The 27,910-nt window shown below is 43.9% G+C and overlaps 1 long non-coding RNA gene across 1 annotated transcript; it reads right to left on the bottom strand.

The window, feature by feature from the left end:
- Positions 1–670: 670 nt before the first annotated feature.
- On the bottom strand, positions 671–27,250 carry LOC133169003 (uncharacterized). Its single transcript, XR_009718349.1, has 4 exons — positions 27,199–27,250; positions 26,752–26,896; positions 25,521–25,666; positions 671–753 (listed from the first exon to the last, which is right to left on the bottom strand). It is a non-coding gene; the product is annotated as an uncharacterized LOC133169003 (long non-coding RNA).
- Between the last annotated feature and the right edge of the window lie 660 nt (positions 27,251–27,910).

Here is a 27,910-nt window from a genome sequence, read left to right as displayed (position 1 = left end):
AGGTTTGTTGTGACTGTTAGTATTCCAGCTGTCATGTGGTTGACCTTCAAAGTTTGTAACAGATTTTTATTTGATAATTCATTGATTGAGTGATTGATTGAAACTTTCAAAAATTTGTATGCACAACAAGTTTGTGTCGTTTTTAGCATGTTTAACTGTTGGACATTTTCTTCGCATTTCATTCAGTGATTCTTTAATATACTGCAAGGGGGCATAACACTAGTTGCATGCTAATTTATTAAAAAAATATTAATATATATATTATTATATATTATTATATTTTTGTTATATATTAATATATATATTAATATATAATAGAGCGTTTTAAATGAGTCTAAAAATAAACTTTAAGTAACGCTTAGATTATATTATCGAATTTATTCTGAAAGGATTTTTTTTCAAATGTTCTGCTATATTATGCTTCTTAATTCTTCGAATGCATTTATGTCCCAATTTTGAATTTGGCCCTCAGCCCAGAAATGAGCAGCAGCCCATTTTTGGTCCACTCGCCTCCACCTTTCACCTCTCATTTGCGAGAGGAGCGAGCCGGGATTGATGAGGAGAAGGTTCGCTCCCTGAAGGTCAACAGCGGACGAGAAGAGGAAAAACAGAGGAAGGGCTGCCCCTCCTTCAGGATAAAACAGAAGAAAAAAAAAAAGAAAAGATACTTGCCAAGTCCTCTCGCCAGCGTGACTCTGTAAAGTTAGGAGAATTTGAGTGGCAGCACAGGAAGCTCTCCCTCAACTTGAAAAACTAAAGAAAAAAGAGAAAGAAAGAAAACCAACTTTGATGTTACACACTCTTGTTGCTCACAGTTTACAAGTGTGACAAAATGGAGGAGCAATCAGCCTCCGTCACCATGACAAGTGGAGAGCCGGTACGCATTTTGACGCCTTTAGAACCGGTGGTAGCGTTCCTTGGCTCGCCTCTCAAACGTCAGGCCGAGTGGCAGAAATAATTGGGCTGTGGCGCAATGCGATTAGGCACGCTGCTATGCATTTTTTTTTTTTTTTAACATTATGCAGTACTTGGCACGGATCACACAGTACCTGAACTCACATTTGACTCACTTCATTAGTGACGCTTACGCACGCAACCTAATTGCGCTAATCTTATTTTTACATTTTCAGATCAGTGTGAACGTGCATACCAAAAGTCTACACACCCCTGTCAACCCCCAATCGTATAATAAAAATATGGACGTGACTTTCAGAAGGCATTGCATAACAATCGTAGTGGATTTTTCAGGTGGTCCTAATAATCGCCTCAGCGGCAGTGAGCCACCGTGACAACTGCACTAGAGGCCAGCGAGCTATTTTAGGAGCAAAAACCACATCCCACTTTTAGAATATGTAATCCAAATTCTACACAGACAAAAGAGAGGATTTGGATGCACACATATGTTGTGGGGGTGACGCCATGGTACACCGATGTGGATGTGAACATGGCTTAGTGGCTCTGCAAGACAATCTAATCCGACGTAAATGGACAGCGCCAGGAATACATTTGCGCTGAAACTAGGAATGAGCAAGTCAGCGTTTTTGCCGATCAGTGGTCGCTCCACGACGTTGTATTGTATGGACACCATATTTCCAATCATTTGAAAATGGCTTCAAGGACAAAAGGGTGATTTTCGGTTTTGGTGTTCCTGTTTAGCGCACCTGACAGAAGGGTTTGAGCGTGTGTGGGGGAGAGGCAAATATTACACAGTGGCATTGACAGATTGCTCTACCTGATAGAAGATTAATTTCTCATCCATTTTTTAAAAAATGTGACCCCGACCCGAGGGATTAAGAACATTAGCGGATTATACGCAGATTTGCCAAAAGCACAGGTTCATTGTGGCATGGTCAACACCTGGACGAGGACACGATGCACCCAAACAAAAAATTTTGATCTGATGACACTCAGATTTGATTATTTTTTTCAACGGTCCATCAGCTCAGGTGTGAATCAGGGTCACATTGAACACATTAAAAGTAATATTTGGTCTCCCTGTGCATTTGAGTCAACAAACATTGTGCCGTTTGTGAAGTCGAACATTTTGACTTCGTGTCTTGGCTCTCATTAGATTACATTGTCATGCGGCAGGCACCTCGGTCGCCATAAACAAACAAAAACAATTTCCCTTCAGTAACAATGCTCATTTCCCCGCAGAAGTGACAGTTCATTCCGACGCCTACTTTGTACGCCCGCCTGCCTCGGTCCACCGATTCCCGCCCTCCGCGGCGCCTAATAGCCTCGTAGGAGACACGGCTCCATTGTTCCTGATTAATGTTTAGGTTTTGCACCATTACGCGACCAATAAAAATCAACGGCTGGCAGGCCTTAATCAGACGCAGGGAACATTGGCAGGACAATTGGACTTGATATGGAGCAGCGTGAAAGACGGAGGAGACACAAGTATTGATATTCATTTAAGGGCCAGCCGGCAACTTTAAAATACACTCTCGTACGGCCCGAGAATATGAATCTCTACAATGTGACACAGAGGCTCGGAGAAAATTGACGTCCTGTGAGCAATGTGTGGAAGGGGAATTAAAAAAAAAAAAAAAAAAAGAATAAATACAGGAAATGAGACATAAACATTTTTTTTTTGCAAATCCTGCGGGAATTGTAAGATTACACAATGTGGGATGGTGTCATTGTGTGTGCTTCATCGTCTAATCTATCTGCTTGCGCTTTACCTTTGGACTCTGTTTGAACTAGATACATTTCCACAGGCTGCCACTGATCCAACGTTTTTTTGCTTTTTTTTCTGGCTTCTGAATCTACCTCACATCTTTCTTGCTCTGTTTTCTTTTTTGCAGTCTGTTGCTCTCCTCACCTTTTCTTCCACCTAAAGCTTCTTGTCTCATTGTGATGCTTTCACCAAACGGTGCAGCTCAAAGGGGTTTTATTGATGCCACATTTTATGATTTTCAAGGGACCAGCTTTGAAGCAAAAGTGATACATTGAGGCTGTGTGTGTGTGCTTGTTGCTTTTGCTTGCACTTTCAATTTGAAATCATGTATTGTTTTTGTGGGTGGGAATTTGGATAGAAATGATTAAAAATGTGATTCATCAATTAATATAAAAAATAATAATCGTTAGTGAGCAGGTCTAAAATTGACAAAATTGTAACCCTAACCCACCCTAACCCTGAGACAGCTGCTAAAAAGGTAATTTTATTTCCAAACTGCAGACAAACCAAGAAAACCAATATAGCAACATGCGGAGTCCCCCTAGGGTCTGTTCTATGTCCTCAATTGTTCGACACTCAGACAGTGAGGAACAAAAATATCTTTGTCAATGCGGATGACACGCAGTTCACAATTTCGAAACCCTTGGGGAAATCTTCTCCCATTCAACTGTTGAATAAGCGCATGGAACAAAGCTTTCAACGGAAACGCCAAAATTATCTCAATTGACTAAGACAAAATGAAAACAGATGCCAGATTTCACTTGATCGTTTTAAGTCCGTTTTGCATCCTGAACTTACCATGAGAATGTTAGCAATTATGTTTATATAATTTTTTTAAGTACATTTCTGGAAAACTGCTGGAGAATGTAAACATCGCAGAGCATCGTTAATGGCCAGCGCTAGCTTTGTCACGCAAACAATCGCAATAGCGTGCTAATGTGCAGCATTATCCCGAGATGACCCACAATTGAACACACAGTCGTCGTTGCCAGGGTTCCATCGAGTCAGTGTCTGAAAAAATTAAAAATAACTACAAAATCAGAAACGAGGGTTGCTGGAAAACACGGGCCCAGTTATCGTCTTCAGCAAGGCGTTAATTAGAGTGAGAAATCTCCGCCACGACCAAAAGGCGAGCTCACACACATTCGAGTTCGGTAATAAGGTGTGCCAAGAGGCGTCACAGCCAAGAGGCTGTGAAAACGCCTTTGCACATCTTGTCATCTTGGAATTGACAACCATAAGCTCGATGGAGGATGCAGTAAACACACATTAGCTTTGGGAAGGTAATTATTGTTAGCATGTTTACATTGTTAGCGTATTGGGGGTGACAAATAAGGGGCAATGGTTGCGATTAGTTAGTTTGTCCGTGCGAAGAGAGACGAGTCGAAGCTCATTATGCAGCTTTCGACCAATCCAGCGTTGGCTGCTGATGTAGTGGAATCCTTAAAGAAAGGCCTTATTGGTATTCCAGGATCAATAGCAAATTGCTCTGTTAACAGATGGCTGGCACTACCTGCCGAAGGGGCTTTTTCTAATGACACTTGTTTTTTTTTTTACTTTTCTAGATGGCACTCGCTGTTCAAAATTGGGCTGAAAGCACACTGACTTGGCATTTCATAAACACATTTATTACAACAGGGCCATCTAGAGGAAATAAATATATACAACTGGTTCATGAAGCAAATTTGAAGCTTCATTTTTTGGCTTCCTCCCACCTCTGATGACTTTATCACTGGGCTGCAGCTTGTCTATGTTGTTTATATGAAAGCATCAAAATAAAAGATGACGTAACCGTGACCCAATGAGCCATTCAGCTTAGGTCATCATCCAAAGTCATGCTGACTTCATTCATCATTAATTAACCGCAGTGGTGAAGTTGCTATCATGATCGGGCAATCTGAGTCACACATTACAACTCAACTGGGTCACCAAATGACCTCTAAACAAAATGTTACTATGTATATTTTCCACTCTCTTGGTTTATCTTCCATACATGAAAAAAAAATAGAAATACAGCGCGATTCTGGAAGCACTCACATGGCCCGAGGAGGCACAACTGGAGACAAGCTGTTCTCCCTCTAAACACAGATTTGGGCGCACATGACTCAAGCAAGCAAGCGAGCAGCTTTGGCCCGCAGTCGTGCCCTGCGGCAGCAGCAGCAGCAGCGCTTGTGCAGAGCCAGACTTGGCGTTTTAAGCACACATGCGCGGAGCCATCGTTTGAACCCAGCCACAGTCACACATGGAGACCAACGATTGGCGTGGCCTCAGAACTGTGATGTGCTAGCCGCCCTGCCACCCGCTAATCCTGATGGATTAGAATCGGGAGAACAATATGACCACGGCAGCCAAAAAGAAGAAATCACTTTCAATTTTTCAAAGTTTTGGAAGCACGCTCGGGATTGTCATCCGATTGAAACAGGGTGTGAAATTTCTACTCAAACATTCATGCAGATGACATCAGCGCTGCGCCGTGAGTCAACATGAGATCACAACGGAGCCAAGGCGGGGACCACGCCGAGCGGAAGGAAACAAACGACACCTGAAGGAAGCTCGGCTCCTCGCAGACGTTACTTCACTGGCAAAACATGAGGTCACCGGGCAGGGATGTCACCATCAGAAGGGCGACTTTGGAGCAATCCCTGGCTTGCCTCCTTGCCGCCTTCCTCAGCGGCAGACGTTCAAGCCGCATTGAGTATTTGATAAATCATGCAGTGTTTACTACAGCGGCGAGCGAGCCAAATCCCCGAAAACGTTTGGCATGAGCCGCAAACTGCATAATTCATCAAAATGGAGGTAGACCGCTTTGTCTCGAAAAAAGAAAAAAAGGTAGACTGGCTTAATAGTTTTCTCAAATCAACTTTATGCCCCAAATTAGCGTTGAGTACTTTCAAATCGATTTGTTTCATTCCTAAGCTTTAAAAATTTGCCTGAAGCCATTTTGAACAACACACAAAACGACTCGGTGAGGGTGATTCTAAGGACACCATGAATCAGCACTTTTTGGGTCGAGCTGAGGTCAGCATGAGTGTCCAGGAGAATTCTGTCCATCAAATGTCTCTCGAGATGGGCGTGTTGATGTCCCACGTCACCGGGGTGTCAAACAACAAGCTTATCAAAGCATCAGCAACCTCTCTCGGCGTTTTCTGTCACTTCAGAGCCCAAAGTGGGTTGTGGGAGAAAAGACCGGGGTCGTGGGGTCATGTCAGGCCTGAGGGAGGCCTCTCAGCAATTTTTGTTGAATATATATATATTTTTGGACTAGCAAAAATAAGTGAAAGTGGGCACTTGACATCAAAATCAATGTGAATGTAAAATGGGAAAAATGACCAAAAAAAGATGTATAACGTGGTGCGCGGTTAAAAGAGCCGTCAGGTCAGAGCAGAGGCAGAAAATGGAGCCGGCCTGACGTCGGCGTCATTATAAATGGCTCTCTTGATTACGGCTGATAAAACTTAAGCTGCCGTCGCTTAATGGGATTGCGGAGAGGCTGAGTGCTTGCCAATTTGGCTGTGTTATGCAACAGGCAAGTCACTTCATACCTGCGGCAGGTTGTCATGGCAGCCATTTTGTAAGCCTGGTCTCCACTTAACACGTGTTCCCTCCTTCCATTTTCCCTTTGCCTGTTTGTGCACCTGCTCAAGATTAAAGCGCCGTCGGCTACTTTTTGATTTTGGCGGCGCCTGTTTAATTAGACAGGATGAGGGATGACAAACACTTCAAATTGATAACGACATTGTGAGCGTTTTCAAGCGACCATTTGGGAAAACCTTTGTACGTTGTGACAGATTCCACAGAGCGCGCCCGGCGTCCTTCTCGCTCTCACATCCTAAATGCACTCGTTGGTATTCTGCGTGTGCGCCGCCGTTTGTTTTCGGCATAATGCGGGAATGTCATTCGGCTCCACGCGTCTTCCTCAAACATTACCATACAAATAAAAGCTCGGGAACAAGGGGGGGGGGGGGAGGGGCAGGAAGCAGGAGGAGGTTGAATTTATGGGGCGCAGTCATTGGAGAGGCAGCAAAGTGAATTTTACACACCAGCAACCTGGTAATGAGGATAATAAAGGCAATAAAATGCTGCCCCTTTACTAACACGTGAGATATGGATTGGTCTAAATTGACATCATAAATAATTCTCCTTCATTGGTCGTGGGGAGTTAAATATACATCGTGCACGCATGGTTACGCCTTCTGTGTGTGTGTGTTTTTAAGTTTGCATCGAGGGTTCAAAAGTTCATCCTGAGCCGTTAATGAAACTCGCGATGGCTCGGTGGCTTAGTATTAGTTGCAGAGGCTTGGAGAGGTATGCTCGTGTAAAAAAAAAAAAAAAAAAAATGTAAATATTCTTATCAGCAAGTGTTGTCATGCTAAAATGTACTACACGGAATATTCAGAAAAGCGGCAAGGTGCAGATTCAATTCAGATGAACGGGATTCTTTTTGTCCAAAAATGCAGTCGACACAACCACAACAACCACAATATCTCCCTCTTGTCATTGTGGCTTGAAAACGGATCCCAATGAAAGGCGACGCGATGGCTATTGTTTCGAAAAGCAGATTATGTGTGATTTTGGGGGGGCGTGCAACACATGGCCGACGCTCTCAAAGATGACACTGTTAATCTCTTCTCTGTACTGAGGAATGCAGCGCTTTAAAAAGAAAAGTGAAGAGCCAAGTGGAGGATGAAATGTTTGTGACTTTGTCATTGCTATACTTAATACTAATCAAAGCCTCTCTAAAGGCAATTCAACTTCCATATAAACAACAATTAAAGCCTTTAAAAGGCAATGAACTTTTTTTTTAATTTGCATATCTGCAGAGTCGGTGTACGGCAACACGTTTATCTTTATTCCGAGCACATCCCTCCTAAATCCGCTTGGCTCACTCCGTTATTGAACAGTCAGTGGCTTTGTTTTTGCTGGCAAACTCCCCTTTTTTTCCTTTTTCCTCCCCCCCTCCCCCCTTCTCTCTAAAATCATGGCCCATTTATTCTAACCCAATTATTATCGAAGTCTGGCTGAGCTGAGTGATAGACGTGAGCTTGTCCAAGCACACACCGACGGCATTAGAAATGATCCCGATTCATGACCAGTGACGAGGTGACTAATTAACACTGCGTGTGTGTGTTGGGGTAGAATGTAAATGGCTCGGGCGGGACACTTTATGGTGTGTTTCGACACGGCTTGTTGGTCGCCATTACAGAGACAATGTGTAATTCTTGTCTAATGGAGAGGAAGTGGACCATCATTAACCCCAGTTAGTCCAAACGTGAGCTGCATGAGCAGAACCTTAAGTGTCAGGAGGGTAAAAAATTAGATGTACAAATAAAATTTAAAAAAAACGACGCATTTAAGGCACAACATTTGAATTTTTTTGGAATGAAAAATAATTTAATAAAATGGTATGGGTAACGGGCTAATAAATAATTGTGCAGAGCAAATCCTGCCTAGCAACAAAGCAACTAGTGAGTGTATCTTGATATAAACACCGTATGCTGCTTCACCTGACTAAAATTGGATTAAGGTCGTCCGTGTTGTCCGCACGCCACCTTACCTCAGATAACTCTTGACAAGTGTGAGTATTTGATGCGTGGCGGGTTGGATCAGAGTCTACGCTCTGTAATGTAGGTGAGGGAAGGGGAGGAGATTACAGGGGGAGGGTGCGAGGTGCAACATGGTTTTGACAGCATTGGTGTGCCAAGCTCTCTCCTCCAGACTGGAAGCGCTGCCTGCATGTCAATGAGCAGAGAAGCTGGGGTCTCTTGTCTCACACACACTGGCTGCCATCTGCACCCTGAATGGGGAAGTGTGTGTGTGTGTGTGTGTGTGTGTGTGTGTGTGTGTGTGTGTGTGTGTGTGTGTACTTCAGAGGATGGGCTGCAGTTAACCCAGCCTGTCTCACAACCTTTGAGAAGCAGACAGATCATGGGGGGGGTTCTATTTTTAGACGTGCAATGGGGGAATGGATAAACGTGTGTGTGTGTGCGAGTGTGTGTGTGTGTGTTTGATTGCAAGGGGTGAGCATGATGCGCCGAGATAGCCTTTTGAAAAACAAGGTCGCCGAAGAGGCACGTGTTTGCAAAAATTGAATATGTTGAAAGCCTAAAAATAGTCCCAATTTAAAGGCCTCGAAAAATGCATGTAAGGAAAAATGAATAAATAAATAAAATCAAAAATAAATACAATATAAAAATAAAATTATAATGCAAATTAAAATAAAAAGACGTAAAGTCCACTATAAAGTTGATTAAATTGCCGTAAAGGGAGTTAAATCCCCATTTTAAAAGGAGAGAGAGAATGTAAGCTCCGCCCCCTTAAAAAAATAAGTTGGCATACAAACAATAAGAAGTAAAGCATGTGTGCCTACTTCAGAGGGCGGGCTGCAGTTAACCCTGCCTATCTTGCAGCCTTTACGAAGCAGACAGATCATTGAGGGGAAAAAAAGGGGAAGATCTATTTTTAGACGTGCAATAAGGGAGGGGATAAGCATGTGTGCGTGTGTGTGCGTGTGTGTGTCTGCGTGTTTGATTTCAAGGGGTGAGCATGATGCGCCGTGATAGCCTTTTGCAAAACAACGTCGCCGAGGAGGCACAAGCTATCGTACACTTCACACGCGATCACATAAGCCACACATGACCAGTGGGCGCACACACGCACGCACACCCCAATCTGGATATGGTCTTATTGTGGCTTTAGCGAGGCCCGGCAGCAGTGTTGGACTGGCTTCACACACACACGCCACCTCGTTCCCTCCCGCACGTGATGCATTGTGCAGCCAAACCTTTTCACGTTCCTGTTCCTGCGTCTAATCCACACGTCCCTGATGCTGCCAATTGATGATGAGAGAGGTACGTGGACACCAAGCCAAGGTCATGCTAGTCTGGCATAAAAGTTCAGTTGTTGCAGCTCACAGTGGAATTTCAAGACATTATCTATTTATTTATTTATTCGCAAAATGCGGCTTCCTTACACAGTCGTGTAATTGCTTGTAGGTGCCACAAGATGGCAGGAAAGCACAACTGCTAACGAAACTCCTCTATTCACTTCAACATAGCACCTTTGAGAATGCCATGAAATCTTTCGAAGGTCTACCGCACGGTTGTTGCTTTAACGGCGTCATCATCGATCAATACTGTACGAGCCCCTGCAACAAGAGTTCAATCGTGTTTTGCAATCACTGCCAACACTCCTCTCGCCATTTCATTTCATCCTATGCCTCGCCATCACCTCGTTGTATCAGCCCTCCCGCCGCCACCCTCGCGCAATCTCAACACCACACTTTCATCTCTACGACACACACACACACACACACACACATAAGCTTCAAAACACAGTTCACCCCCCGCCCCCTCCGCTCCGACCTTGCCTGCTTATTGGTCGCTGACCCTGCAGGAAAGCAAAGGTTTTAATTATTCATGCGCGATGAGAGACTCCTGCCTCTCGTTGCCGCAGGACAACAATGCCAAGTGATGTCAACGCACATGCGTGGTGGCGCTGGACCACCGTGGCACATCCCACCAGGCATACTGTACTTGCTCATGGCACTGTATGCATACCCAGGCGCAGAGGTGGCTAGTAACATTTACACCGTTAGCATTTACTTCAAGTCTTTAAGTTGAAAAGAAACTGCTATGCACATGCTATTAGGTAATTAGCTGTAATGTTCTTTTATTCTCAAGAGTAATGTTTCTAAATTGGCGGAGTATTATGATTTTTATTGTCAGAACAGTTCTGAGGCGTAACAAGTTGCCATATTGAACACTTGAACATTACGTATTGAGAAGACTGCATTAGCTACTTTTTAGCTAGCGGATGTGATAGCGAGCAAGATGCCTTTGGCGGTAGATTTAAAACAACATTTAAAAAGCACTGGTTGATTTTGCAAGCGTATCGAATGTGTCAAACAACGTTTTCGCCGTGTTCCTCAGCCGGCAACATGCTAAAAACATTACTCCGGTCCAAGGATTGCATTTTAACTTTCACGAAACGCTGCTTCTCGTTCCACCAGCCTGACACCTCCGGAGCTGTGGGTGGAATGGCTTGGGGGTCCGTATTTTAAACGCCTTACAAATTTCCCCATTAGGCTGACAAGTGAAACGCAGGCTTTAAGTCAGCCGAGGCTCCACTTGGGCTGCCACGGAGTGGATGGAAGGAGATTAGAGGAGGCCTCGTTCACCATAAGAGGAGGGGGGGGGGCTCAAATGGCTGACAGTCGAAGCAAGGGAGAGGAGAGTGTCACGCCTGTGACGCGCAAAGTGGAGAAGTTCATTACCCCGCATATCATCACCCGCCGCGGTGAGAGGATCGCCCCCAAGCTTTTTTTTTTCCAGCTCTAAACTCCTTATACACTCTCACCCGTCACTTCCAGGCTCCCTGTTTCTCTCAGTTTTCCACACCAGCGCTTTGTTACGTACTAAGTGGCTGTTTTTTTTTTTTTTTTGGTATAAGTGTGGAAAACACTAACCCGCTTGCCTACGGGTAACAATTCACCGAGCTGAAGGGTGAGGGGTGTGTTCACTTTTGTGAGACACTGTTGCTGACACTGATAAGTAACTTGTGCTAGCATAGCATCATTTAATGGCTAATACAAGTACATTGGCAAGCGACGCAAACACCGGCATAAAGCCAGTCACACCCACTCGGCTCTTTGAATGACAATTTGGCAATCGACTTCAGAAGTACTACTCTGGATTACATATAAAGGACATTAATTGAAACGAAAGCAAAACAATGACTCACAGTTGAGCCCAGGAGGCAATATAATGGCCGCCTGCTCAGCCAGCTAAAGCGCGCTGAAGCCTTGCATGCTAATGTAGCGACGCGCTCGTGTGCGTGAATCCCCAAAAGCAAATGAAGACGTTTTCCGGTGTAATTGTCTTTTATAGCGCCCCGTCCTCAAACACCTGCATGACACCGTGACTTAGATCCTCCTTGTCGCTATGGCGACAGCACTTTCCCCACCAGGCAACAGGGTCACCCACTCCAGCGAGCTCATTAGGGCAGTTGTCACGTTCCGCCGTGACACCCTCTGGGCGACGGGGAGGATGACACTGTCAATGTGTGTGTTGTGCAGGAAGTGTGTGTTTCAGAAATGCGTCAGTACTTACACTAAGGCTAAAGCAGAATTTGCACAAATGGATTAAATTTAGTGTTGTTGTAACCCAAGGACAAATTAATTTCCTTTTATTTTAGCAACATGTAGTGTGCACGCAAACATTTTTAGATGCCGTTCAGTGTGTTTACGCTTGATATTATCCAGAGATTAACTCATTACTTTTTGATAATGATCTCCATATAAATATGGAATCCAGTTCTGATGTCTTGGGGTTAAACAACATGGATACACACACGTGTGCCAACACATAATTCGACCCCACAGGGCACATAAAAGGAGAAAAAGTAGAAGAAGCCTCTCAGGAATGCAGAGTGAGATTGATTAGCCGGGATCATTTGCCCTGCCCAAAGGGAAACCAATGACAAAGAGTAACAAATCATTTTCATTTTTGAGAGGAGGGGGAGAAAGAAAGAGAGATTGTCATTCGCTCTGGGCTCATCTCCAACTCTCATGGTGTCGCCTTTACTTATTCATAACTTGTGATGACTGCGTGCATGTGTGTGTGCGTGCGTGCGTGCGTGCGTGCGTGTGTGTGCAAGCCACAAAATTCAATAATAGATCGCAAGGAAAGTCATGGCAGATGTTCGTACGGGAAAGAATAATAATAAAAAAATGAAAATATTATATTTATCTATGTATGAGGGAAGAAGGATGGCATTTTACTAATGTGAGTGCGTGTCAATTCAAATGACCCCAGCCTTTGCCCCTGATAAGAGTATGGAATCTTTATTCGGATCACTATTGTTCATTAGTCATAGCGCCAGATCAATTTTGTATATATACTATGTATAGATCCAGATATCCAAATGCGGAGTCTGGATACAAACTACTTTTGAAGAATATTGGCCAAGGTTATGTCTGTGTCCTCTGAGAGCTGCCGTAACGTCAACAAGACCTTGTGTTTGCACACCATAGATGTTTCACGTTGATTACAGATGCACAAACTAAAACAGCCAAGGTTTGTTTTCCCGAGATGGGTCAACCGTGATGACCGCTCGGCAGAGTGAATTTGCTCGGACATTACGGGGGTCTTCGTGAGGAAAGGCTTCAGCGTCCCCCCCACACACACCCCCACCCCCACCCCTACCCATCCCTCTGCGAATAGCCTGAGAGGTTGTCAGCACACAACAAGGATAAGGACGTTTGATGGACGGAAGGAGGAAGGAGGGAAGATTGCGGGATCAGAAGGGAAGATCTAGTAGAAAATAACATGCCCTAATCTGTATTTTATGTCATGACCTGAGGTGGTTGATTGCTTATTAATATTAGCTTTAAAGAGCCATTTCAAAGTTTGGGATTATGAGGCTAAAGTGACACAAAACTTTATTTATTTTACATATATTTTCATTTTATTCCATTATTTTATAAAATGGCACGGATCATTCCTTCTAATCTCTCTTGAAATACTATAGCCACATGGGAAGCCACACAAAAAAAAAATCATAACAAAATCATGAAATGCGGCAGTGGTACCAGCGTATGTCGTAACAAGAAAGGATGGCGCCACTGACTGGTATTTCTGCTCCAGCTCCACTGACTGGAGGCACTGCACCATTTGCTTCCCTAATTAAGCCTTCATCGGCCACTAATGATGAGTTCTGACCTCCATTTCCTGCACCTTTGGCACTAAATCAGCCTAGAGTGATACGCCGTGATACGCGCAGACACACACATGAAGCCAGGCAGACAAGGAAAGAAGACGAGAGGGGAGGGGGGGGGACTGAAATTAAATGGCTATTCTTCAAAGGAGAGGGAGAAAAGCAGCAGTAGTGGCTCTAATAGGGAGCCTTGGGGAACGCCTGGCGTGATAAACACATCAAACCCACGCAGCAGCAGCGGTGTTACCCCGCTGGGATGCGACACCAGCGCTAATCCCCTCTGAAGTGCCACCACGGCATTCCCAATGTGTCGGAATGTTGATGCCTGGAATGTTCTTAGAAATATACGGTACGTGTCCCTATACGGCAAAACATGCTTTATTATAAAAGAACATGCATAAGAAGTATGTCCGCGTTTGTATTCTGCCAAGAGCAATGTGATCTGTAATGATTTTTTTTTTTTTTTTTTCAAAAGCTGCTATATTGGAGTGTTTTTGTATAGAAAAGATAAATAAAAATCGGATCGTCTGCACAAGCCAGAACAATGTCGGTCACGCAGGTTTTTGGCGCCGTGACGGCCGGCGTTTTGCGCATACTCGGCTGAATATGAGCGTGGCGCACGCGCACGCACTCACTCAGCATGATAGATGGCCAAAGACACAAAGGTCGGCAGTCAGCGGGGTTTCTTTTACATCACCTTGACTTAGGAGATGAAGCTGACCCATCTTTCCGCATCACCCCCCCCCCTCCATACACACAACAGCAGCAGTTGTTTTAAAGGGCCAGTCACCTCACAATAAACAACATAATTATAGCGGACTTCCTGTTCGGTATGTGGAAAGGAAGAATCCCACAGGAGAGTATAAAATAAATAAAAAAAGGGCGAAAGAAGCTACCGGAAAACAAGCCAGATGACCTCAAAGTGTGACAATGGACAATTTGCTAAGCTGATGAAAATATAATGAGATGTTAGTGACAGACTTCAGGCGTGACGACAACATTTATTCCCTGTCATAATATGTGAAAGCAGCTTCTTCGCTAGCTGAATTTAGAAGTGCATTTTCTTTTTCTTTTTTTTAAAGTAAAAGACTTGGAGGAGGACGCAAGACAACTGGACTGTGCCATTTTTTTTCTTCACATGAGAAGATTCACTTCCAGACTACTTCCTGGTTTATGAGGACTGACACTTGACATCTTTGATTATGAGATTTGAGTCAATTGAGTGACAAAAATGTCTTCTTCCTCATTCACTGAATACAAGTGGACCATATCAATTGTCTTTACAGTTCGCAGACGACTTAGATCACAGAGGCCGACTTCACAGACAAACATTTAACTCTGCCGTTGCGTCCATACACGCGCCGGCTTACGGCCAATCAGCTTGGCAGGCGGCGGGCTCACCTTGAAAGCTAAGAAGGCTTTGGCTAACCAGATTGTCTGTGTTTATCATATAAAGAAGAGACCCAAAAGTGGATTAGCTAAATTGTAACTGATCTGGGATCTGTCTGCGACGACTGTACCTTGATGATAATGTTATGCAACTTCTCCAAAAAAAAAACACAGACACACGGTGAAAGCAGACACACACACTACAATTACAAAATGCATTAGTGTTTGTCGTGTGCACGTCATGGAAGAGTTATGCAAGCGCTAGTAGGAGCATAGGAGCGGAGATGAGAAGGAGGTGAGGAGAGGTGATGGAGATTAAGGAGAAAAGATGGTAGCTGGGAGAGGAGAACAGAAAGAAGATTAAACAGCCAGTAAATGGATGTGAGGAGAGGAGAAAAGAAGGAAACTCAAGGATGACAGAAAAAAAAAATAGAGGTAAAGAAAAATAGATATAAATAAGGTTGATATCATCTTGCCCAGTTCTTGAAAAGTTACGAGTTGAACATTGAATTTAGAGATGATTTCATATACTACTCATTTGTTTTTATGTTGTGCTTTGGTTGTTTCAGATTTTATCAAGGGATTGAAATGTCCTCCAAATGACCCCCACTATGAGAATACACCAGGCACAAAAGTGGCAGATTCCGCCTCGTCTTTAGAGTGTACTTTGAGCTAAATTAAGAACCCCCCAGCATTAAGACTGACCAACCCCCGCCTCTGCGGCATCGTTCAGCGCCCACCGATGATGCAAACGATGCGATCGATAAGCAAATAGGAGCCAAAAGGGGCAGCCGGGATCTTAACTCACAGGGAGGCGAGGGCATGCCGATCGGTCGACGGACATCCGTCTTGACGCTGGACGCCGGCCAAGGCGCTCCCGGGAAAACTGGGACACGGAAGGCTCTTTTAACGCGCAATCATTACCTCCACCAAGGTGCTGTTTGTCTCCTTGTCACCAAGATTAAGCGCACCAAGCCGATTTTTGGCTGTTTAGTCATCTACGATCAAAACTGTTGCCATACATAATCCGCTTTCTGACACATGCTATGATTAATGTGATCGCCCATCTATTCATTCATAGCAGCCACTTTACACAATAGAAATGAAAGAATGACCAGAAATAATCCACTTAGTCAAAAATCATTCCTTACTCCTTACACAATTGAAAGAAATTCAACTCAAAATAATCCACATGCAGAGTTCCCTTTACGCATTAGCACCTCTCCTGCAATATATGAGCTACCAATCCACAGAGGAGATAAACATGTCACGTACATGTGCAGTGGAATGGGGGATGGGGGTGTGCAGCATATCAGATAAATGTGTTTGCTGCTAGTTGGAAGATGGGTTGCGGCAACAAATCGCGTGGAGTTGGCGGAGCGGAGTAATGGTCACTAAATCAACGATTTCACACATTCATAACACAGTTACACTATTAATTCACCTGCTCCACTTGCTAGCCCTTCAATTTGAGGCAGACGCTTCAGTGGACAAACCAGAGCCAGAAAAAGACTTGCTTGATGCTAAGTTAGCTAGAAGCGAGCGCAAGAAGCTAAAGTAATACATAATAACACCGTTTGAACAAAATGGCGGTGAGTTAATCTGAGGTATGCAAGATGGCTAGATAGAATTTAAAGCAGTTAAAATATAATGCGTGAGATTTGACACTTTTGGTGGCTAATGCTAACACAAAAAGCCATGTTAGCATTTGAAACTTCTCACATAAAGCGCTACGTTGTGATCACGTTGACAAGCATTTGGCAGCTAGGCAGTAGGTGGCTAGCATGAAGCTAACAGAGTTCCACCTATTGACCACAAGTGACAACATAGCAGATTAGTCCATCGTACATCATCACTCAGAGCTTCTTCTTGTCAAGGCGATGAGTACAGTGTGTATGTGCGGCATGCAGCAGATGTTCTCATTAGGGGGGGTGATGTCAGGATGACTTATTAGAGACATTTAAGGTTAAAGTGAAGAAAGTCATTTCAATGGCACGAATAGCGGCTACTGCCAAGTTCTGTATTGGCGACTAATAAGCGCTGCAAGAAGCCGGCATGAATTTGCCTTCAATAGAAGTAGCCAGATGATCATTCAGCCCCTGAAGTCAGTTTCACTTGGTAAAGTGGAATTTAGTGCGTCTATAATGAGTAGTCCCCCCCCCCCCCCGAAAAAGTCTCAAAATGCAATGCCAAGGACACAGAAAGTCTGCCATTTTGATTAGTAGCAGCCATTTCTAGGATTCCTTGAAAAACAAACTACTCACAGAGATTATGAAAATTCAGCTCCTGAAGCCAATTTCATTTAACAGCGTGAAATTTGCCCAACTCACAAAAAAGTTCTCAAGATGGTAGAGACATTTTGTTTTGAAGGGTCCATATTGAGCTCATCTTTTTCCAAGTGTCCTTCGAAGACGCTAGCGGCATTTTCCTTTTTGTCATTGCGTGTGGGTGAAGCATGGCAGAAATGCCATTTGATGACAGCAGGTAGATAACACGCATTCATTCTATAAAAAGGAGGTAGCATATTCGCAGATTTTTTTTTTATTGTGTCCACATAGCAAAGGTAACTAAGCATGAAGATATGCAGGCGTACGAAATCTATCTCCACGTTGAAGCCTCTCATGTCGTATTTTTGCTTCCCTTCTATATTCTAAATGTCCATAATCTGTTTTTCTGGATTGAAGCCCAAATGTGTGGGCGGAAGAAGAAGAAGCAGACGAAGAAGTAAACAAGGCACGCTTGCCTCAAAGGTTGTTTAATCCATACTTGTAACGGTCAAAATTGACAAGGAATAAGAAGAGAGGGAAAAAAGCAAATTTGGATTTTGCCGAGACAAAAACGTCCCATGAGACGTTTTGGCAAAAAGAGTCAAAACTGCTGAGTATAATGAAGGAGCTGCTTTTGCGGACATGCATAGCGCTCGACGGGACCGAAACATGTGCCGTGACGCCCTGGTGGGTGTGAGGGGGAGGTGGGAGTCGGATTCCATAAAAAATTCTGCTGACATCCGTGGGTGTCAACTTGCATTAGGCAGAACAGATCAGCAAATATATGTTCTGGCCGGACAATGTCGGCATTAAAAAGACAGATTCTCGGACAGCTACTGCGTAAGAGTTCGTCAGAGGCTGAGCAGCATTGTCGTTGACATCATCATCACCAGGCTGCAGCGTCCTCACATCATTAATGACAACGACACAAACGTGATTTATGACCTCTGCACTCACACCACAATCCCCGGTGTGCTCCGAGATGGGAGGGGGCGGGGGAATTAAGGTACTTCTTCAGGAATCGGATCAGAGGGGGACCCGAAACAACATCCCGCCCGTTTCCTTTCCTTCAGCGACTCTCACAGTGGCTATTTCGGGAGCGCCTCCACATAGATCAATATAACCCTCTTACTGCACTGCAGTAGAGTTTGAAGGAAAAAAAAAAAAAAGTTGCGTGACGCCGCAGCATTCCGGGATGTGCTGTTCAAAAAAGGATTTTGACAGAAAAAGGGGAGGTGGTGGCTTTAACCAGAATATATATATATAAATATATTTAAAAATATGTAGAGATATCATACATTTAAGTCAGAGGCTGACTTTATTTCAAAAGGGCTGCAGCAAAAATGACCAGTGAGGGGAGCAGGGAAAGTTTCAGAGTTGTTGTTTTTTTCTCTTCCCTCCACTTATAAGCGAGACTTTTTCGGGCTCTCCTCACAGATTGCGATCGTCTCCGCATGTACAACAAGAACAATAGCATCTCATACTCAGAGCCTGAAGGGTGCGGCAACAAAAAGCTACTCCGGGAAAATCATTAACTTCGCAGTGGCATATTCAGAGCGTGGAAAAGATACCAGGCGACAGGCCAATAGATGAAATGAGAGAAACTGGAATTTAAAATGGAAAAAGAAAGGAGTATAAGGGAGAACATGAACATTGGTTGCACACAACATTGTGGAGCACTAAAGTTTTTGATAGCAACAAACGTTGGTGCTGCCGTTTCTCAAAGCCACTGATAAAAAAAAAAAAAAAGTTAGAAAAGAATCATGCGATAAAAAAGTCAGCATATCAGCACAACGTTTCAATCTTTCCAATTATTACAAGCTGGGAAAATGACAGCTCCTGATTTTCCGAGGGGTTCCTTTAATGGATCAGATTGGAAACCCCCCGTTATCATGAATTCACATATCCAAGCTGATGTTGCCTTTTTTCCTCCTTGTAATCGCTTTGCGCTTACTTTTTTGCCACATTTCAGCGCCTGACGCTGTTGTTTTTTTGCCATTGTTTTCACTCCTCGGGGCGAAAGATCCCCCCCCGCAGTGGGGGTGTGGTAAATAATGCACACACACACAAGATAAAATGAGTTTCACAATTAAATGGTTTGGAAGTGGGCTAACTGCAAATAGCGTACACGCTATGATAGAAGTGCATCGATTGTGTTTGGATATTTATAGATGTCTTCGGGCTGGTGTAATGGCCCGTTTTTATAAGCTTGTTCTAATTTTGTATATCTAATATGAAATGTTCCAGATAGGAGTGATGTGATGATAACCGTATAGTGTGCAGATGGAGGAAGTGGCGGGAAGAAAGGGGTCGGTTTAATCTTCACTTGTGCGAGCGAGGGCTGCCTGCGTGGGTGTCGTGTGACGACCCACCGCCGTCCACAGCCGCATCCTTTATGGTTATTTATGAGCCCCGGCTCGGATGTAGCGCCTCGCCATCGATCCCTCAAGGTCAAGCGCATGCTAAGCGGCAACGGCTAAAGCAGGGAAGGTGAGAGGGGAGGGGATCGGACATGCTTTGTAACAACGAAAATCTCAGAATTGGAAGAAAAATCTATATTTGCATTATTCATAAACTCATCTTTATGAATGTTTCTGTGATTCATTAGGTGCTGCTTTCCTGGTTAGCAACAGCTTTCAAAGGACTATTATAAATGAACACAACAGAGTCTTACTGGAATCTTAATCGTGAAAGCAGCCATCCCCACGTAACAAGACCAAAGCTGTTTAATTACGCTTAGTCGGTCGGTGCTGCTGGTTTGGTTAACAACAGCATTCTGCCAACTATTATTGCCAATGCAAATTGCCGTTAAAAGATACAGTAAGCAACATTTTTAGGCAACTTGAAGTCTTCACACTGACCGTTCATATGGTGTAGGTACTGCTGTTTTGGTTAGCAACACAGATCCACGATTTGCAGAAATGCATCACGCAACAAAGCAAAAGAAAAAGTCAAGCACATGGGCTAAGCCCCTGTATTTCACCTTCATGGAGTCCATGTCTATGCATGCCTGTATCGAGTTACGTCAAGGTCTCCTCCTCTCAGCACTATCTGACACCAGAACAACATGCTAGCCATCGCTATTATCTTTATACATGGATGCTGCGTTGCATCGTTAAAGAAAAGCGCTTAGCGGGGGAAATTGAGGAATGCTGAGAAGAAATGTTCTGGCCAAAGGATGCGCCTGGTCGCAGTGTGCTGTGTTGGTGAATAAGTGATGAAGTGCGAGCTGAGCTGGACACATTTGTGTGTGTATGCGAGTGTGCTTTTGCTTTGTTGTGTGTTTGTATAAGTGTGCTTTTGTGTGTCAGCGGGTGTGTGTGTTTCTGGGCTTAAAACATTTGTGTATGTGTGGGTCCTTTACTGGTGTGCGGTTTTGTGGGTGTCTTTATGTATATGTTCGTGTGTGTTTGCTTGTTTGACTTTTCGCGCGAGTGTTTTTTTGTGTGTGCGTGGCTCGAATTCAATTGTACTGTCTTTTACGGGCCTGTGTTTCAAACTTTTATGATGACGGGAACAATTTTCTTGACATATTTACACGATGAAATGGTGTGGAACGGGGATAAAAAAAAAAAAAAAGCACTCTACTCCGCTCGCTCCATTTTTGTGTACGTGTTGCTTAGGATTAGTGTGTCATCCGCAGATATCAGCATACAAATTGAGACTGACAGACAAGGACAATATGATGATGATAATAAGTGTGTGCATAATGTTGAAAAATTAAATGAAAATGAAATAAAATGCCGAATCGCAAATTTTGTGACAATGCAAAGAACGCAAAAAGTTTTTTGATGCTCACACTGTATAAGACTTGACTTGAGGAGCTGAGGATGGAGATGCGTAGCTTTGCCTTAGCCTCACTCCCCCCCTGCATCGTATAAAAAGTGCACAAGTCAAGAGGTCAAGGACGACATCTCCGCAGTCTCTATTCTCGGGGATGACGTCATTTAACGGCGCCATTAAAATAATGTTGTACATGTAAAAGATTAGACGTGGGCCAACACATCCTCAATAGGTGAACTTGAGGTGGACGAAAATACACAAGTCAGCATCTATAATATAATACAATACAATATAATATATAATGAATATTTAATTGTACTTGGCAATAAAGTCAGTGTCAAGCTTCTAAATCCAAGAGTAATTAAAACTTGGAAAAATATGGGGGCGGGGCAATAAGAGCAATACATTCAGAGGTGACAAAAGTACTCGCAATCTGCAATTAAATAGAAGTTTAGCTTGATGCCAACACTCGGTGTTGTTTTCCTACAGAATCACATTCAAAAGACATGAAGAAATCTTGTAGCCCCATTTGCAGCTGCGTGTTCACGCGCATTGTCCTGGACAGCTATTGATCGAGTTGAGGGAGGGGGATAGGGGGGGAAGAAAAAAAAAAAATCGATAGCTTTTATTTTACATGAACGCACAACAAGCAGTTTTGTTACAAATTATAGGGGTTAAACAATAGCGCCTAATTGCACACAGACACGTTTGTGCAGTGGTAAGATGGACAAAGCGCTTTGGTACAAGGAGGTTGTTAACTCAATGAGGAAAAGAAGGTTAACCTAAGTGCTGATTGTGTTTTCTTCCCCACCCCCCCCCCCCCCCCCGAAGAACTTTTAAAAACGTCATCACAGCAGGTGGAGGAACATCTGAAGCCAAAGATGAGGTGGAGACAGACTGGCAGACGCCTCTTTAAACGATTCCTCCCACGATTTCATTTTGATAGATGCTTGCAGCTCAAGACAAATACACGGCCTCCTTTGGCACCACACGAGAAACAAAACGGATTCTCTGAGCCAGTTGCTAGCCGAAACAGCAGCACCTACAAGACCATGTAAACAGTCTTTAGCATAGATGAAAGCGTGGATGCTGTATCATTAGTAGATCGAGCGAGAAAGAGAGAGAGAATGGGAAAGTCTAGACAGCCATGACCCCTCTTCCATCATCTTCTTCTTGGCTACCGGGCACATTATTCACCAAAAGGCGCACACACGCAGACACACAAGACACATCCACATTCACAATCCTCATATCGCCCTGTCAGCTTGGGGAGTTCAATGACATCATACGCCTGAACCACATGACATGACCTTGTTCATATGAATCATACGCCAGTATCGTTATGCCACACATGATTTGGCTACCTGCTTTGACATAAACATGGAAGCGTCCGACTTGAGAAGCACAGTTGCTGATGGAGCGCACACAAAAGGAGCGGAAAAGCATGATCATAAAAACGAGCCTGCGTATCGATGTTCTTTTGGGCCAGCAGGGTCACGTATTGATCTGTCTTTGATTATCACGAGGCTCATTTTATTGACCGCTCACAAACACGATCGATACGTCCTAAAGTTGTTCACTGGAAGCGATGTTACAAACTCTTCAGTTTGCTTTTGTTCTTCTCAAAATCCAAGCGCACATCTCGGCCGCTTACGATGCAGTGGAAAAGTCATTGTGTGCGCACTGCAGCCTCAGCAGCCGGACAGCATCCCTGAGGGACGCCTCTGCCGAGCTGCCCGCAGTCAGCAATCTCAAGACCGGCTTCTTCTCTGCGCGCGCACAATCCAAACACGCAAATGCAACCATCAATCATTGCAAGAGTGCCGAGTCACTGTCACAAAATCCTTTTAGTCACCAGGCTTGTTTTGGAACAAAATGCACATTGGAATAGAATCTGTTGCGGGACACGTTTTTTTTATCCACGCGGGAATGAATGGAAATGGAAGCGAGCAATTAAACTCAGATGGAGCACAAACGGTATAGCAACACATATAGACAGACGGTTCTATATTGTTTATCCTCTGCAGAAAACGACTAATATAAGTGCTGCCACTGGTTTCCAATTCCGACTTTTCTCATCCTAACATATCTAGCACCATATTTTAAGTTCCAAAAAGCAATCTGAGGGAAAGAGTGCAAAAATATCTCCCACTAGCCATATGATGAAAAACGCAAATATGGTAGAGGACAGCAAGTGTAAGAAAGAGACAGCAGGTGCCCTGCGACAGATGGGGGGGGGGGGGGGGCAATACACAATAAATGTGTGTGAGGACAACATTTTACAGCCCTGTTGAGGCTTGGCTTTACGAGAAAATGGGGGAAGGGTGGCAGGAGTGGAAGAGGAAGGCACTTGTTTTCTCTTCTATTCTTTTTGGCTGCTTCCCCTGGAAGCATTCCCGATTCCTCGATAGTTAGCTGACACGACGGTTTGTTAGGTTCATAAATTACAACTAGAGCAGAGATTTTGCGGTATAGAAGCCACTAAATTCAAACAAATTATTTCAGGAAAAATAAAAACACATTTTTGCTCTAAAATTAATCGTCTAATCAACAACAAAAATTAGAATAAAAAATTAAAAAATTAAATTATTCCAACCCCTTCCCACATGTGAGGACATTACAGTACACGCTAAGAAGCCATAAAAAAGAAACAAGCTCTTAAAAACTGCGACACAGCAAGGGTGCCGCCGCCGAACCGTAGAACGGGGTAACACCGTCGGGCCCGGATGGGAATCTCATTTTCCAGAGCATCCCAAGCAAAAAGCTAGCTCCCCCAAGAGGGGGAGGGGGGGGGGGGTCGGGGGACGTCCACAGGGAGCAGAGAGGAAGCTTATTTTGTGTGCGGCGAGAAGCAATTAATTTAGAGTGTGCGGCGAGCCGGGGAGCGAGGAGGTTAGACTTAAACGGAGAACGGGCGGCTCTGGAGAGACGGCTTAATTGTTTGATTGATTGGCCGCGACTCGCCAGGCATATTTCCGAAGCCCCCTTAGCGCCGATCAATGCCCAAAACCTCTACGCTTTCTTTTTTTTGCCCCCACCCCAGCCTACACGATTCAATTACGGGGCGGGAGGGCGTTACGGCCCCTGCGGCTTTTTTCTTTTTAACGGCAAAGGCTGGGGGGTGGACCTTTATCGGATTGGTAAGAGACACTACATGGTGTACGCAAACGGAGTCACGAATCTTATCTGTCATTTAAACAAATTATGTGGAGGCGATGATGCATCAGCAGTACGCCGGTACTCTGGGGAGTTTGAAGCTGGGTGACGGAGTGCTGATGTTAATAGAGACACGAGAGACGCTGACAATGAGGAGGGGGGGCACTTTAGAATCCCGCATATGAGCTATAAGGTTGCGACAAAATGGCAGCGAGATTGTATAACATCACTATGAACACTGCTAGCATTTCATATACGTTATATGGATTTAACAAACTGTAGCACCGATCGGAGCCACATGTGTGAGCTGTCAGCTCTGACACGGTGGTTCAGCGGGTCAGGGTCAAGGGCAGTTACTGGAGATTGACAGCCGAAACGACAGGAACAAACGTGCGAAACAATGCCTGCCAATCACAACGTTATGTAGGAAATGTAGCTCAATACCAGCACGACAAAATTGTAAATAAAAGATGAGTGTGGTTAAAAAAGAAATGAATTCGTTTTTTTGACAGTGTCCAGGTGTCCTTCAAAGACAGACGTGCTTTTTGATTTAACCCCTGAAGCCAACGTGACTCGGCAACTTAATGAACACGATTTGCTTTTTGTCTGCAACCGCGACACCAGAGTGCGCCCTGTCGCTAGCCCTCTCGCCGAGACCCCTTAGCGTCGCCAAGTGGATTTTGCATCACTTTTAAACGACAAGTTGAAGCAGCGGAAGCAAAAGCGCTGAATGCTTCAAACAAGTGGCGAGGGCGCTTATCCGTCAATGTCGTTAACAAGCGAGTGTCGTTTAACCCACATAGCGTATCTGGCGCCATTTCCACTGAGAAAGTCCCTCTTATCTGCTAATAGAGCTGGCTAATCCCTCAAACACGCATGTACCATCTACACGAGGAGCTGCTGATGAATACTGATGAGGCCGCTAGAAATTACACCGCACCCGGCGCTTCTTTATTATTATTATTTCAATGTAATGATAATTATATTAGATGGTCATGTCAAAAAAGACATTTTTTAATATTATTTCATTAACAATTTCTCCCAATCTCCTGCTCGGGTGGCTGCTCGGGGGCACCGCCCACCCCACTCTACGCGGCCCTGGCTCAAAGTTTCCATTCAAACAGCCCAGCAGGTGTTGCCCACATAACTTTGTTTTAATCGTGTGACTGCAATTCGGAACAAATTAGTAATAATAATAATTCAATTCATTAGTATTTAGTGTGCAAATGCAAGAAGGTCGGGATAGACTGGAGATGGACCGCTGGGGTATTCAGGACTACGTTCACACGCATAGAAATTCAACAGAAAGCGAAGAGCCGCAGTGTGCATACCCAGAAAATTAGATTAACTGAATTAGGGGGATTAGATTGACTGCAACTGGATTGGACCTCACGTCTCTAAGAAAGAAAGAGGACGATCGAACCAGAGAGTGCGAGAGAGGGAACAAGGGAGAGAACAAGGGACGAGTGCAACATAACGAAAGGAGAGGAAAAAAAAAAAAGTCTCAGTCTCAGCACATTTAGGCCTACCGGATAACTTTTTCCTTGCTTTGCAACTGGTCCTTCAGCGGGTGGGAGCGGGTTCAGACGGGTTCGTCCAAGGGGAGGCGCCTGGCTGGTGCAGCAGCGCTACCCAGTGGTGAGAAGTGGAACATGCGGTCCAGATTGGAGCATGGCTGCAACAAGAGGTGTCAGAAGAGGAAAGCTTATTATTGAAGTCACGAGTCCGTTTTAAATCGCCGTGGTCATAAGATGATTGCGTCTAGTGACATCTACTGGCGAGGTTGTAAACAGCAGACACTAAATCACAAAACACCTGAAAACCAGCACATTGGCAAATCTTTAAATAAAATATTCATATTTGGGTAACTGAAGGCGGAATTGTTATTCAAGCAAGCATATGAGGTCCGAATTTGGTGACATTCTTGAATGCCACCAAGTTAAGACATCTTCAAAGTCACACTGCAGTTTTTGACTGCACAAAAACTCTTGTGGCGTGACCCAGTCGAGTGGAATAATATGGAGAACATCAATGAGGCTGCGCTGATGGATCACCGACAAAGCGGAAGAGACAGAACGCCTTGTCCATGGCGTCCCCTCCCAACCGCATATCCCGTCATTTTTTAGGCTTCTCACAACCGCAGGGCGTCGCCTGAATACTGATAGTCAGCTCCATCACAGGGCAGACCGTGATGTGCACGACAAAAATTAAAGGGACAGACAGACATATTTAAAGAAAGGACATTTCTGAGTTCTGACAAGATATTTTGTTCCAGAATCTCCCAGCCCGATTCTATGACATCACCTCTGGTCCTTTACACTCCCCCCTGCTGAGATTCTGCTGTCATTTACAAAAGCACATTCTTGAGTCTCAGGAATCACCGCAGGCATTTTGTTTAGCGGTAATGAGAATGGGGAAAAAGGCGTCCCAGTTGACTCGACCTCAGTTGATTTACTCAACAGGATGGAAGATTAAGAACATGTCGCCCTGAAGCTGCTAATTGAGCCACAAGGTCACGACGCTCTTCTGGTCATTGTGTAGACATTGAAGATTGTGATAAAGGGTGCAGGTGGGTCCCCCAATGTGCGGCAATTAAAAAAAGGGAACCCCTAACAAATGTGTAGCAAACAGGCCATCACACAGTAAGTCAAGTCTTGACAAGCAATTAGCGATATTGAACACTTTCCAATCAGTTTCCTCATTTGGCACAATGCCTTCAGTCAATGTGTAAACAGAGTGAGATGACATATCTATAATCACCTGCTCTGAATCGATGGAGGATGATAAGGTGATCAACTGGAATGACCTCAAGAGGAATTACGGGATGAGGCCGTTTCATCGAGTTGTAATTCACGAGGATGTTGTCATTCATTCCCAACTGGACTCTAGCCTCTTATCCACAGTTCTGTACAGACAGTGGAATGGTATAGTTTATGCATATAGAAAGCAAAACGGATACATCAATTTTTATTTTATTTTAATTTAATTTAACCCCAGCCCCTCCCATCACTGTTGCATCACGACAGGTAAACAACTCGTCCCCCCCCCCCCCTTAGCTCACAGAGCTAGAGCAAAACAGTTAACTTTACCTTCCAATACATTACACTAACAAAAATCCTCTACAGTCCAATATAGTTAATAAGAATAAAATATAATTTATATTTTTGTCGATATACACGTACGTAATATAAGTCATATCGTACTCACCAGAGGCTAACGCAGAGCTCGTGTACCTGTCTGCATTTTGTCCCACTCGTACTCTGAAAGTAAGGCACCAAAATAATTCCGGATTGAAGTTAGCCACTCAACAAAGCACCTTACCTCATAAAATCCATTTTTTCTTGGAAAAAAAGCGTTTTGGAAAGTATATTTTTATCATGGTTTGGCGTCGTGCTTTGTGAATCAAGGAGCATCAAAACAGTGTCAATTAAAACAGGTGTGAAGGAAAATGCGGAAGTAGCTGGACCAATGGGAGGACAGAGAAAGTCACTCGTGAAAATACGTGGGGAAAGGTTTACGGTCATAAGGGAAAAAAAGTATACAGGTTTGAATGCATTTTACAGCTTGTTCAACTATTGCAGAAATACAATTTAGATGATAAATCTTCAAATCAAGCACATGGGGGTGATATTGCATTGTATACACTGACCAAGCAAAACTGCAATATTTTCTATGATGAAAAATTTTACATTAGAGTAAAAAATACAAGTTCCTTAAACTTAGCATGGACTTGTTGGGCGTTATACGCAAACAGAAAAAAACAGTAGCCATGCATTGTTCAATAATAACTGCTGTGACATTTAAATGGCAATGGAAAAAAAATGACTTAATGGCTGGTAAGAGACAAATCAATACAAATATAAACAGCAGAAATGCATTACCATTGACTCCAGGGAGAAAACGGACACCGACAAATGAA

Source organism: Syngnathus typhle, linkage group LG16 (assembly GCF_033458585.1).
Source record: "Syngnathus typhle isolate RoL2023-S1 ecotype Sweden linkage group LG16, RoL_Styp_1.0, whole genome shotgun sequence".
NCBI classification, from domain to species: Eukaryota; Metazoa; Chordata; class Actinopteri; order Syngnathiformes; family Syngnathidae; genus Syngnathus; species Syngnathus typhle.
This window is presented reverse-complemented; position numbering and strand designations above follow the sequence as displayed.